Here is a 14,530-nt window from a genome sequence, read left to right on the forward strand (position 1 = left end):
ATGGCTTGTTGAAACAATTTAGTCAAATAAGGTACCAATATTACATAGTTACATAGTTACATAGTTTGTACGGTTGAAAAAAGACACATGTCCATCATGTTCAACCAAGGGATGGGAAAGGGGAAGTGGGATAGGAAAGGGGAAGTGGATATGTATATAGTGGATACGTTTTTATAATAAGAGTTAGAAAGGCCATCCGGGCCTAGGGATTTGCCTTGTGGAAGGGAGCGGATAGTTGTCAAAATCTCTTGCGCTGTGATTGGGGCATTTAGAGACTCTAACTGTTCCATGGACAATCTAGGCAAAGACGCCCTCCGGAGGAAATCTAGTATCTCAGGAGGATTAGGACAAGTAGCAAAGGGGTCATCGTTTAGGTTGTAGAGAGATGAATAATATTTGCGAAATTGATCAACTATGTCTCTTTTTATGGTTGTGGGTATCTATCAAATAAGGGATTCTAGCTTTCTGATATTGAGTTTTAAGCCGAGCGGCTAATAATTTCCCTGCCTTATTGTTTTGTGAGTAATATCGAGCTTTAGTTTTCCTTAAATTTTTCTCATAATCAGATAATAAACAAAGACGGAGGCGTTGGCGTAAGAGGAGTAACTGAGAGGCCCATTCTGTCGAAGGTGATAATTTATTTTTTGTATCCAAAAGGCGGATTTTGTTTGTTAACGAAGAAACCTCCGCTACACGTTTTTTTGCGAAGAGTGTGACCTAATCGGATGAAAGTGCCCCTTATGTACGCTTTGTGAGCGTTCCACAGGGAGGAGACCCCGACATCTGGCGTGTCGTTTTGTTTAAAATATTCATGAAGATCTCTTTCTATGTCTTTTTTATAGGTAGGATGTGTTAAGAGAAAAGAGTTGCATCTCCAAAGGTAATCTGGAGGAGTATTGTACGATTCCTCAATCGTCAGAGTAACTGGAGCATGGTCTGACCACTGAATACTTCCAATAGTCGTGGATTGTGACAAAAGAAGTGTAGCTTTATCTACTATGAACATATCAATTCTAGAGTAGCTATTATGTACTTGGGAATGAAACGCAAAATCTCGTTCCGAACCATGTTGCATACGCCAGATATCGTACAGCTCCTCCCCTCAGAACCAATCACCAAGAGCAACGTGTGAGGGACGAGAATGTGAAGAGGTATCCATGTCAACATCCACAACCGAGTTAAAGTCCCCACATATAATTAATTTTCCTTGCTTATGCTTGGAAATCAATCTGCGGATTTTACGTAGGAATCTCATCTGGTGGGTGTTGGGTGCATACAGCGTCAATAGAGAATATTTTACGTTGTTAATCAAACAAACCAGAAAAACATATCTACCGTTAGGATCAGCAAGCAGTTCAATTACTTGAAAGGCAACTGTATTTCTTATAGCCATCAGGTTTTGGTAGAGTGGTGTGACTGGAAGACATAGGGAAATTGGGGGTGTTTGATGCGGTGTGCATCCTTCTTCAAATGGTGAGTCTCTTGTATACAAAGAACCTCACAGGCTAGTTGGTGCGCTTCTTTCCACATATAAGCCCGCTTGTGTGGGCTGTTAAGGCCGTTTACATTTAGAGAACCAATTTTAAGAGCCATTATAAAAGAGAACGTGCTGCTGATTACAAGACCCCTTGGATACAAAAATTCACAATCCTTCCATTTCGGAGACCATATGCTGCAGTAATCAATGGCAGATATACATTTAGACTACAGTACAAGTATATAGTAAAGATAGCTGCACTAAACAGGTAAAAAACTTATAGCAACAAAACAAAAGCATTCAAATACTTTCGTATAGGAAGGTCTGAACAACAGGTAAGTTCAGATATAGGCGAGGGGGAAACAGTCAGTTTGTGAACCTGACTTCTAGGCCCCAAAGAAAAAAAAAATAGCAGTGCACACGGCAATGAGTGTACCTCAGCGTCGCGGACGATTGCGGAGGTTGATCACTCGCCAGTCATCTTTGACAGGTTGCGGGGAGCTCTCTTCGTAGATTCTGAGGAAACAACAGAAATAGAAATACCCCACTGTTGCAGGAGCAGTGCTCCGTCTCGAACGGTTCTGACCACATGCATGGAGCCATTCCTGTTGATTAGCAAATGAACTAGAAAGCCCCACTTGTATAAGATCTTGTTATCTCTAAGAGCGGTAGTGATGGGGGAAAGTTCTCTCCGGAGTTGAAGGGTGATAGCAGATAGGTCCGCGTATACGGAGATCATGTTGTATTGCGCAGGAAGTGCCTCCTTATGTCTGACGGCAGTCATAAAGTGTTCTTTAAAGTGGAAAAAGTGGAAACGAGCCAAGACATCCCTTGCAACATTTTCAGCTAGATGCTTAGGTCTGGGAACCCTATGGGCTCTATCTATGATCAGATCCCTAGGAGTGCATTTGGGCAGTAAAGTCTTGACAAAACCTTGAATAAAATGTGTCAAATCTTTGGCTGCTATGTCTTCAGGGATACCCCGGAATTTGACATTGTTACGTCGGCAGCGGTCTTCCAAATCAGCAATTTTTGCTTTCACTTGAGAAAGGTCAGATTCAAGATCGTAGTGGGCATCAATAAGCTCATTATGGGAAGCTGCAAAGACACTCATTTTAGATTCAACATGTTGTACCCTATCTTCCACGGCATGCAACGCTTCAGACATGGGTTTAAGTAATTGAGCGAACCCAGAGTAGAGGGACTGCTGCAGAGCTTGCAACATGGTCTTAAGGGTAAATTCTGTGACAGGATTAGATGTGGATGGCATATCAGCAAAAACGTTTGTGTGTCCAGAAGACATACCTTTGTCATTATGACCGTCTCTGTCCGGCCCCAAGGAAGCTTGAGTAATATGTGGACCTTTCTTCTGCTGTTTAAAAGGACTTCTTGATTCAGGAGATGGTGTTGAGGAAGGAGAAGGGCTACATGCGTGATCCCTAAGATGGCGGCCTCTGAGCTTTGGCAGCACCAGGGTCGGAGGCAGATCTGTCTCCAGTGAGTGAGGAGAGGCTGTCAGTGTGTGAGGTGTCAGAGCCGGGACTGAGCTCCTTCTGCGAGGAGTCGTCGTAGCGTGCAGGGATCCCGGAGCTGAGGTGAGTGAACCCGTTTGCGAGCAGGCATCGGTGCCATTTTGGGCTGTCTGGCGGTCGTGAGGGAAGTAAAAATCCAGCAGTTTGGCTGGTCTGGCCACCGATTTCCTCCTCCTAGGCATGCCTGGCGGTGAGATCCTCCGGTACAGTAAAGTCAGAGTGCAGGAGAGGTATCAGGCGTTGAGTGGTCGCTGAAAGTCGGTAAGGCAGTGCGGAGCTGAGTTCTCAAGCGGCCATTCAGTCCGGCAGCCAAGCCACGCCCCGGGGTGCGATGTTTCTTACGTTCTACCTCCCATCCCCGATCCTGGTCCGTGTGTGTGCATGAGCTAACTGGTCTACCCATCTGCTTTTACCATTGGGCCACACGTAGGTGTGCGGCAGGATTACGCTCCTCTCAGCTGTTGGGTCTCCACTGGTTTCATCCGGATGGCTTCAGTGGTGGATGCATGTTCTCAATGGGAGACTGTGGAGCATGCACCGACTTTTCTGGCCAGGGAGTGTGGGGGGGGGGGGGGAGGGAGGGACTGCATGACATAACGCACCATTCAGGGGATCTAGCTTTTCACCTTACTTTCTCTGTATCATGTGGTAGTATCTACCACATCTTATTGGTATGTCTTCCATTACTATTGTGCTGGTGTACTTCCATCTTCATGCCTCCTGAGGAAAACTAATTTGAAACGCACGTCGAGGCGAGGTGGCTAGGCACACCACTGTCTTCTTACCTAGGTGAGCTATTTGCATCTTCATGCTGTATTTTCATGTTACCATTTGGTAGGACAACCAGGCTTTTTCAGCTTTATTTGCTAGTTGTTTAAATGTCACTATATCCCTTTCTCTGTTTTACATTTTGATGTTGCTGTATCATTGAGTCACGTCACTATATTCAAAGCTGGGATTTGCTACATAATTCCATCATACAAACTTGATAGCTATTCAGCTGGTGTATACCATTCTAATAGATTCTTACCATATATTGTTATTCTATTACATAATAGCTCCCTATTCCATTGTCATTGTAGTTGTAAAGTACAATCTTGTGTGCTTACTGGTTTTTCTGATGCCCCATCACTTATTATTCTCTTATTATGTGTAACATTTTTTTATGCATTTCAATAATATATATATATTTTTTATTGGTATAAATAGTTATGGCTGCATGACTCTTTTTCCGATTCCGGTTGTATATTTGAATGGAGTTGTAGCCATGTTCAATTATCGGTTTGGACTATATATATATATATATACAGTGAAGGAAATAAGTATTTGATCCCTTGCTGAGTTTGTAAGTTTGCCCACTGTCAAAGACATGAACAGTCTAGAATTTTTAGGCTAGGTTAATTTTACCAGTGAGAGATAGATTATATAAAAATAAAAAAAATAAAGTCACATAGTCAAAATTATATATATTTATTTGCATTGTGCACAGAGAAATAAGTATTTGATCCCCTACCAACCATTAAGAGTTCAGCCTCCTCCAGACCAGTTACACGCTCCAAATCAACTTGGTGCCTGCATTAAAGACAGCTCTCTTAAATGGTCACCTGTATAAAAGACTCCTGTCCACAGACCCAATTAATTAGTCTGACTCTAACCTCTACAACATGGGCAAGACCAAAGAGCTTTCTAAGGATGTCAGGGACAAGATCATAGACCTGCACAAGGCTGGAATGGGCTACAAAACCATAAGTAAGACGCTGGGTGAGAAGGAGACAACTGTTGGTGCAATAGTAAGAAAATGGAAGACATACAAAATGACTGTCAATCGACATCGATCTGGGGCACCATGCAAAATCTCACCTCGTGGGGTATCCTTGATCCTGAGGAAGGTGAGAGCTCAGCCGAAAACTACACGGGGGGAACTTGTTAATGATCTCAAGGCAGCTGGGACCACAGTCACGAAGAAAACCATTGGTAACACATTACGCCGTAATGGATTAAAATCCTGCAGTGCCCGCAAGGTCCCCCTGCTCAAGAAGGCACATGTACAGGCCCATCTGAAGTTTGCAAATGAACATCTGGATGATTCTGAGAGTGATTGGAAGAAGGTGCTGTGGTCAGATGAGACTAAAATTTAGCTCTTTGGCATTAACTCAACTCGCCGTGTTTGGAGGAAGAGAAATGCTGCCTATGACCCAAAGAACACCGTCCCCACTGTCAAGCATGGAGGTGGAAACATTATGTTTTGGGGGTGTTTCTCTCCTAAGGGCACAGGACTACTTCACCGCATCAATGGGAGAATGGATGGAGCCATATACCGTCAAATCCTGAGTGACAACCTCCTTCCCTCCACCAGGACATTAAAAATGGCTCGTGGCTGGGTCTTCCAGCATGACAATGACCTGAAACATACAGCCAAGGCAACAAAGGAGTGGCTCAAAAAGAAGCACATTAAAGGGAATGTGTTACCAGCAAAACATGTTGTTTTTTTTTTTTAGTTAAACAATTAGTGTATAGGTGATTAAACATTGTTCTAATTATTTTTTTTTTTTCACGAGTCAGGAAATATTATAAATTGGATTCAATTGGATTCTAATTTATAATATTTCCCATTGCTGGTCACTAGATGGAGCAATTCCCAAAATTGCAGCATTGCATGTGGTAAAGCAACCACATTGCTTTATGCTGCAAAATTGGGAAAAAAGCCCTCGCTCTAGTGAGCTCTCAGCATCCCCCCCTCCTTTATCCTGGCTAGTGCCGGGAGAAACGAGGGGTTTGAACGGTCTAACCTCCTACACTCTGTGTCGCCATTTTTTGAGCTAACACACAGTGTAGAAGGTTTACATACAGTAGTAAACACACACTGAAACACAAACATACATATAAATCCCTTACCTGCTCCAGTCGCCGCCGCTCCCTCCGGTCCATCCGCTCCGTCTGCTGCCGCTGCTCCATGTGCACAAGTCCGGAAGCCGCGACCGGAAGTAGTAATCTTACTGTCCGGCCGCGACTTCCGGTCCACAGGAAAATGGCGCCGGACGGCGCACATTTCAAATTGAACTGTGTGGGAGCGGCGCATGCGCCGTTCCCACACAGCGGCGTACATGTTAGTGGATGGAACGGGCCCCGTTCGCAGTCCCTATGGGACTGGAGCTGCCGTATTCCATGTCTGTATGTGTCGTTAATCGACACATACAGAAATGGAAAAAAAAATGGCAGCCCCCATAGGGAAGAAAAAGTGTAAAAATAAGAAAAAGTAACACACAAACACACAAATTAATCCAAACGTTTTTAATAAAGCACTAACATCTTTAACATATTAAAAAAAAAATTGTGGTGACACTGTTCCTTTAAGGTCATGGAGTGGCCTAGCCAGTCTCCAGACCTTAATCCCATCAAAAACTTATGGAGGGAGCTGAAGATCCGAGTTGCCAAGCGACAGCCTCGAAATCTTAATGATTTACAGATGATCTGCAAAGAGGAGTGGGCCAAAATTCCATCTAACATGTGTGCAAACCTCATCATCAACTACAAAAAACGTCTGACTGCTGTGCTTCCCAACAAGGGTTTTGCCACCAAGTATTGAGTCTTGTTTGCCAAAGGGATCAAATAATTATTTCTCTGTGCACAATGCAAATAAATATATATAATTTTAACTACGTGATTTTCTGTTTTTTTTAAAAAATATAATCTATCTCTCACCGGTAAAATTAACCTAGCCTAAAAATTCAAGACTGTTCATGTCTTTGACAGTGGGCAAACTTACAAAATCAGCAAGGGATCAAATACTTATTTCCTTCACTGTATGTATAATGTCACTATGACACATCAGAAGTTTGTTGAACGTTTAGTTAAAGGGAATGTGTTGCCAGCAAAACATGTTTTTTTTTTTTTTAATTAAACATTTAGTGTGTAGGTGATTAAACATTGTTCACATTTTTTTTATTTTTTTCACGAGTCAGGAAATATTATAAATTAGATTCTAATTTATAATATTTCCCATCGCTGGTCACTAGATGGAGCTATTCCCAAAATTGCAGCATTGCAAAATTGGGAAAAAAGCACTCGCTCTAGTGAGCTCTGAGAATCCCCCCCTCCTTTATCCTGGCTAGTGCCAGGATAAACGAGGGGTTTGAACGGTCTAACCTCCTACACTGTGTGTCGCCATTTTTTGAGCTAACACACAGTGTAGTAGGTTTACATACAGTAGTAAACACACACAAACACGAACATACATAGAAATCTCTTACCTGCTCCTGCCGCCGCGGCTCCCTCCGGCCCGTCCGCTCCGTCTGCTGCCGCTGGTCCAAGTTCACAAGTCCGGAAGCCGCGACCGGAAGTAGTAATCTTACTGTCCGGCCGCGACTTCCGGTCCACAGGAAAATGGCGCCGGACGGCGCGCATTTCAAATTGGACTGTGTGGGAGCGGCGCATGCGCAGTTCCCACACAGACGGCGTACACAGAAGTAGATGGGACGGGACCCGTTCGCAGTCCCTATGGGACTGTGGCTGCCGTATTCCATGTCTGTATGTGTCGTTAATCGACACATACAGAAATGGAAAAAAAAATGGCAGCCCCCATAGGGAAAAAAAAGTGTAAAAATAAGAAAAAGTAAAACACAAACACACAAATAAATATAAACGTTTTTAATAAAGCACTAACGTCTTTAACATATTAAAAAAAAAAATTGTGATGACACTGTTTCTTTAAGTAAAGCAAAGTATCCGTGCACCTGTGGTTTTTACTGTGCTTTCACTATGTACACACTTTTCAAATCGCATCAATACCCTTCTGTTTCAGATTTGAAGTCTATGGGCCAAACACGCATCATCATCCCCGCACAGAACCTGCAGCATAAATTGACATGCTGCAGAAAGGAAAGTCGCACCGCAGAACACTGACTTTTCTGCGTCTTTTCCGCAGCATGTGCCCGAGATCTAAACCTCATTCACTCTGTTGCTACTGTAAATGCTGCAGAATTTCTGCACAAAATTTTGTTGTGGAAATACCATTGCAGAAATTCCGCAGAGTTTACGCTACGTGGGAGCCCAGCCAAAAGTGTCCAGGTCTTCCCCCAAGGAAAACGTCTGACTAATTTACATCTTCATGAAAATCCTGCTAAATGAACAGGGGACAGACTGAATTTGCTTTAGACCTCCTAAAGATATCTCAGAAGATCACCTCTGTGGTATGTGTGAGCTTAGACCTTCCCTAATTTCCAAAACTGCAGAGCCTCTAAATCCTTTAAGCACTGCTTAGAAATTTTTATCAAACAATATTCTAAACAAAAGACCATTCAAATCAATGGAGCATTGTTGATGAATGTTTTGTCAGAGATTTCCACCAAATAAAACTTTCAAGTAGGGCTAGGCGATTTTGCAAAAAAATTAAATCTAGATTTTTTTTCAACACTTTGGGCGATTCTCTTTTTTTTTTTTTCTGTTTATTTAAAAGTAATACCAAGAGGTAATTTGATAGATTTTGTTTTATATATATAACTTTTTAACATATACTGCTATAATTATTGTACGTAACTTCACAACTTTTGTCATAAATACAATTGGAAAAATGTCTATTTAATTGATTATAACTTCTCTATTCCCTGGCAGGGAACAGGTTAACAGAATCTATAATCAATTATATACTGCATGCACTAACATCCAACCTCTGCCCGTCACCCCCTCAGCCGGTCTCCGACATTACAGATGAGAGCAGTGTAAATTGCAGCAGGGCCAGGCAGATAGCGCTGAGTGGGAACTCTGGGGCGAGATTACATCAACGTTTCTGTAGTGTGAGCAGGGCCCTGTGCAGTACCGGCCCCACGATGGGGTTTTAAATAAATTATATTAAGGCTCGATTCACACGACCGTAAAAAAACGATCTGTGTGTCCGCCGGATTTCCCAGCTCGACCATGGTACATAAAAACATTTAGAAAAATGAGCAAAATATTTTATTCAAAATGACATATACATACAAGAATGATAAAAAGAATCCATGAACCAACAGGTTAAAAAGACCAAACCGCCATACAATGTATAAGGAAAGTAACGTCTGAAGTTGACGTGTAATAATGACAACCAAGAGATATGATCTAATGATCAGGGTACATACATGCATGAGTATGAAATGAAACATTAATGAAAAAATGCAAGAAAATATATGAACATCAAGCACATACCCATAGATCAACCAGATATGTATATGTCATTTTGAATAAAATATTTTGCTCATTTTTCTAAATGTTCTTGTGTATTGGCATTTGTTCTCTTTTCGGTCATATATTATGTTTTGGATGCCTTATGGGTATACACCCCTGGATCTGGTTCATATTTAACATGCTTGCTGACAGCCGCATTCTTACTTTATTTTGAACCATTCTAGATCCATGCTGTGCTTTTTGGTCATATCGACCATGGTACATGTGAATGCGACAGTGAAAAAAGATGGCTATTAAAAACTAATTTGTCAGTTTTTCATGTATCCAAATTCTCATCAATTTCCAGTCCATCTCTTTGTTTTTCATGGCCGTTAAAAACTAAATAAATAAATTTAAAAAAAAGATGAATTTCATGTCAGGTTTTTTGGTCCTAATCCCCTGAAAACACCACAGTGCCCATGTAGATAGTGCCGCAATGTCCCTGTGGATAGTGCCACAGTGCCCACTTATAGTGACATAGTACCGCAGTGCCCATGTAGATAGTGCCACAATGTCCATGTAGAAAGTGCCCACATATAGTGCCACACTACCCACATATAGTGCCACACTGGCCACATATAGTGCCAGTGCCACAGTGCCCATGTAGATAGTGCCACAATGTCCATGTAGAAAGTGCCCACATATAGTGCCACACTACCCACATATAGTGCCACACTGGCCACATATAGTGATAGTGCCACAGTGCCCATGTAGATAGTGCCGCAATGTCCCTATAGATAGTGCCCACATGTAATGCCAGCGCCCAGATGTAATCACAGTGCCCACATAGTGCCACCCCCAAATATAGTGCCAAAGTGCCCATACAGTGCCACACCCCCTAGCAGATAACACCCCACCCCCTTGTAGATCGCAGAACCTCTTCCCTTGTAGATCGTAACCCCCTTCCCTTGTAGAACGTAACCCCCCTCCCTTGTAGATCGCAACGCCCCTCCCTTGTAGATTGCAACGCCCCTCCCTTGTAGATAGCGCCGCTGTAGCTGCCACTAGGAGCTGAAACACCGGCCAGAGGTTGCCGACGCTTTGGCAGGGGATTCAGCTCCTAGTGGGAGCTACAGCGGTGCGATCTACAAGGAAGGGGGGGGGGTGCAATCTACAAGGGAGCAGGGTTGCGATCTTCAAGGGGGGGTTGATCTACAAGGGGGATATGCAAGAGGGGGTGGTGGGATATGCAAAGGGGGTGCTATCCTCAGCGGGGTGGTGTGGCTATATACTAGGAGTCTCTGCTTCATTTTGTTCAGTACAGAACAGCTGTTCCATGGGGAAGCACAGACAGGATGGAGCGGACCAGGCAGTGATGAGGCGACGGGGCGGAGCTTCCCCTTGCAGCTTGGTGCGATTCAACGATTCTGTTAAAAAACCGAATCATCAGAGCACATGAAGGCGAATTAATCAAATTAATTAGATTTATCGCCAGCCAAGCAAGACTAAAGTTTGTGCACTTCTTTGGGAGATGCAGCCCCGTAGTTCTGGAAACCACTGTTGGTCTGAGCTTGCGGATTTCATCTATGTAATCTTCTGACAAGTATTTCCCTGACATGTCTATAAATTATTTTGGATATCTCTTGCAATCTTCCCCCAGTCCCCAAGTTTCTTGTCCAATGTTCCCTCTACGCCTTTGTAGCCAGTGAGCGGGGAGACCAGGTGTGAGTTCACAATACATGTGAACATTATGTTTGTGCAATGCATGTGGACAGCTCTAAACAGATACACTGAATGTATCCGTAGAGCCGCATTGACCCAACATATACCAATTGTCCTTTTGGCATATGTCGGGGAGGTATATGTCAGTCTAGCTTCATTTTTTAACTGTATAGAATAGCGAAATAGACTAAGCTATTCCATAATGAGGCGTACAGTAAAGAAATTAAGTTGACAAGGAGAATGATAACACCCAACTGTCAATGCAGTCATAAGTTTCTAAGAGGAATAACAGAGGGATGACACAATGTAGAGTTCTAAGAAAAGATGATCCATAATCCATGGGGAATACAAGAATTTACTAAAAAAAATGTCAGAAGAGGTGACAGGTTCTTTTTAATATCACTCTTGTTTTGCCTTTTATTATTGCTTTGTCTTTTAATGGTTGTGCTTGGTTTGACAATGTTAGGCTCTTTTCTCATTTGCGTCAGAGGTTTGGTTAGGAGCCTCAGTCAGATTCGGTCCAAAATACTGGCAAAAATAGAGCAAAATGTTGCGCTATTTTTTCCGGTAAAATAAGGGACACCATGATGGAAACGCGATGGAACCCATTAAAGTCAATGGGTTCTATAGGGCGCCATTGGTGTCCGTCATGCAACGGATCCGGTGGTTCCAGAATTGTGTTGTTCTGCTCTTTTGACGTAGCAGAATTATGGAGAAAACTCTAAAGCAGATTATTTTCACAGCCTTATAAATAAATAATTAAATATGTATAAAACATAAAAAGTCACAGCATATTCTTGTTTGAAATTTTATAAAGCAAAGTCAAAACATTATAAGATTACACATAGGCCTTATTTACACGAGCGTGGCGCATCTCAGTTGTGAAAAACAGGTCAGTTTTTCACATCCGAGGTGCATCCGTGCTCAGCGCTGCGGGACGCGATATCTCGCTTCCCCCACAGAGTCTATGGAGGGATGCTTGAAAAGATAGGACATGTCCTATTTTCCCACGGACCCTTCACAAGGTCCATTGAAACAACGGCTGTGTGAATGGCCACTTTGAATTACAAAGGTCCATGGGACGGCCGATGTTTCAACGGCCGTCACACGGATGTTTTACTCGCTCGTGTAAATAAGGCCTTAAGCTGTATACCCTATGTGAGTCTCATAAGACTTTTCAACTTTCCTGTTCTTAGGAAATCTACAAATACAAACAGTCACATGGATTCTTGTTATACTGTACTGTTGATGTCTGCATGTAGTAAATGTGACAGGGTTCCGTTGTTTTTGACGGAATCAATAGCGCAGTAGACTGAGCTATTGATTCCATCAACACAACGGAACCCCGTCTCAATGGTGACAACGGCCACAGCGGTCTGCTTTTCTGTTGAGGGGTTAACCCGACGGAAACCTCCGACGGAACCCCTCAACGGAAGGGCAACGCTGATGTGAACACCGCCATAGTGTTTTCTTTTTGTGAGGACCTTTTAGCTTCAGACAAAAATTGGAGGTATCCGTTATATACCTCTTAAGTTTGCCTATTGCCCTCTGTTGTGATCCATCCCAATTTTTGGTTACAGAATGAAAGGGAGAATGGACCACTCTACATAAGTGAGTTTACCCTGATATAATCCATAGACTCTGTATTATGTGCTTATGACAAATCCCTTCTAGGTATGTAAGGAGATAATTTATACTCACCTGCATGAAGTTTATATGGACATACATGTGAAAAGGTAGACTAGTTGTCATCCCTTCAGCCTGAAGCCAGTTTAACACGTGTGTACTATTCAACCGTATTATTAGTATTGGATCAGTACTAAAGTAGCAGTCTTGTGTTCCTGTTTCTGCCTAGAAGACTGTAAAAGGGCCAGTGTTTAGTAGGGTTCACTGGCTAGTGTCCCCCACTCTTACTACCTAGGGTTATGCCTAGCTTCCCTACCTTTTTCTTTTGTATAATGCTATCTATTTGCCTTGCTACCAAGTGTGTGTGTGTGTGTCTGTGTGTGTATGTGTGTGTGTGTGTGTGTATATGTGTGTGTGTGTGTGTGTGTGTGTGTACACGCAGTGATTCACGACACAATTGTATAGTAAATAAAGGTTTATTACTATTACAAATCACACTAAGATATAAAACACAAAAGACACAACACAGTCAATATTCACGGTATAGTATCAGTATACCTTAATACACATAATAACTTAATATGTGTTGAGCATACTAACACTACATGTGGCACAGTATTACAACATGATATTACAGTTCTGTACTAACACCCACCCACTTACCTAAACATACATACAAAATACAGTACACTCACGCTTGCTTCTTTGTCCCACCCCCACCTGACTCTAACTGTCCCTGGTACTAATGGGTTAATCTGTAGGGACAGTGAGAGGGCAAAGTCTATCTGGTAGTTACAGATGTAAGGCAGTGAAGGAGTTAACTAGCTGCTGATGGCAGTGAAAGGGTTAACTTTCTTGGCTGCTAATGGAAAGGGTTACAGTAAAGAGGTTGAGGTGTTTTAGTGTAGGGTTAATACAGCTTCTGCTGTATTTGTGAGGAGGTTAATGTGTATTTATGTCCAGGGGAAATTAAGGGTTAAACACCAGGGGCTGTGAGGCTACGGAATGTAAAGGGCTAAACCAATGTGCAGGCTAGGGGTGGTAAGGGTATGTTCACACGAGGGCGTAGGTAACGGCTGAAATTACGGGTATGTTTCAGCCTGAAAACATCCCCGTAATTTCAGCCGTAACGGCATGTGCAGGCGCTTGAACGCTGCGTCCTTTACGGACGTAATTGGCGCTGCTATTCATTGGAGTCAATGAGTAACGGCTCCAATTACGGCCAAAGAAGTGACAGATCACTTCTTTGACGCGGGCGTCTATTTACGCGCTGTCATTTGACAGCGGCGCGTAAATTACGCCTCGTGTGAACAGACAAACGTCTGCCCATTGCTTTCAATGGGCAGATGTTTGTCAACGCTATTGAGGCGCTATTTTCGGACGTATTTCGGGGCAAAAACGCCTGAATTACGTCCGTAATTCGTGCGTGTGAACATACCCTAAAGGTTTACCAGGGGATGTGAGTGCAGGAACGGGTTAAACCAATGTGCAGGTAAAGGGTTAACCAGGGGGAAATGTGCTTATAGGGGAGGTAGGTAAGGGGATAGCTAGTTGTATAGGGGGAGAGGAGGGTGGGAGTTAAGTGTGTTAGAGGGTGCATGGGGGGGGGGGGGCCACCGCCGCATGTGGCTAACTTCTCAAGTCTGGTTTGCTACTAAATAGTCCACACCAGGAGAAATAGCAACCCCCTTTATACAGGTACAAGAATGTCGCAGACACAGTTGATTCAATGTTCAAAATTTACTGGAGATGAACTCTCTTGGAGAGGCAGAATTCTTGAACGTTAGAAATGCAATAACACAGTCTCTTAACCCCTTTAGGACGCAGCCTGTTTTGGCCTTGTGGCACAGCCGATTTTTTCAAATCTGACATGTGTTACTTTATGTGGTAATAACTCCAGAATGCTTTTACCTATCCAAGCGATTCTGAGATTGTTTTCTTGTGACCTATTGTACTTTATGATAGTGGAAAAATTTGGTCGATAAATTCAATATTTATTTGTGAAAAACACCAAAATTTAGAGAAAATATGCAAA

This window comes from Rhinoderma darwinii, chromosome 1 (genome assembly GCF_050947455.1).
Source record: "Rhinoderma darwinii isolate aRhiDar2 chromosome 1, aRhiDar2.hap1, whole genome shotgun sequence".
Lineage (NCBI taxonomy): Eukaryota > Metazoa > Chordata > Amphibia > Anura > Rhinodermatidae > Rhinoderma > Rhinoderma darwinii.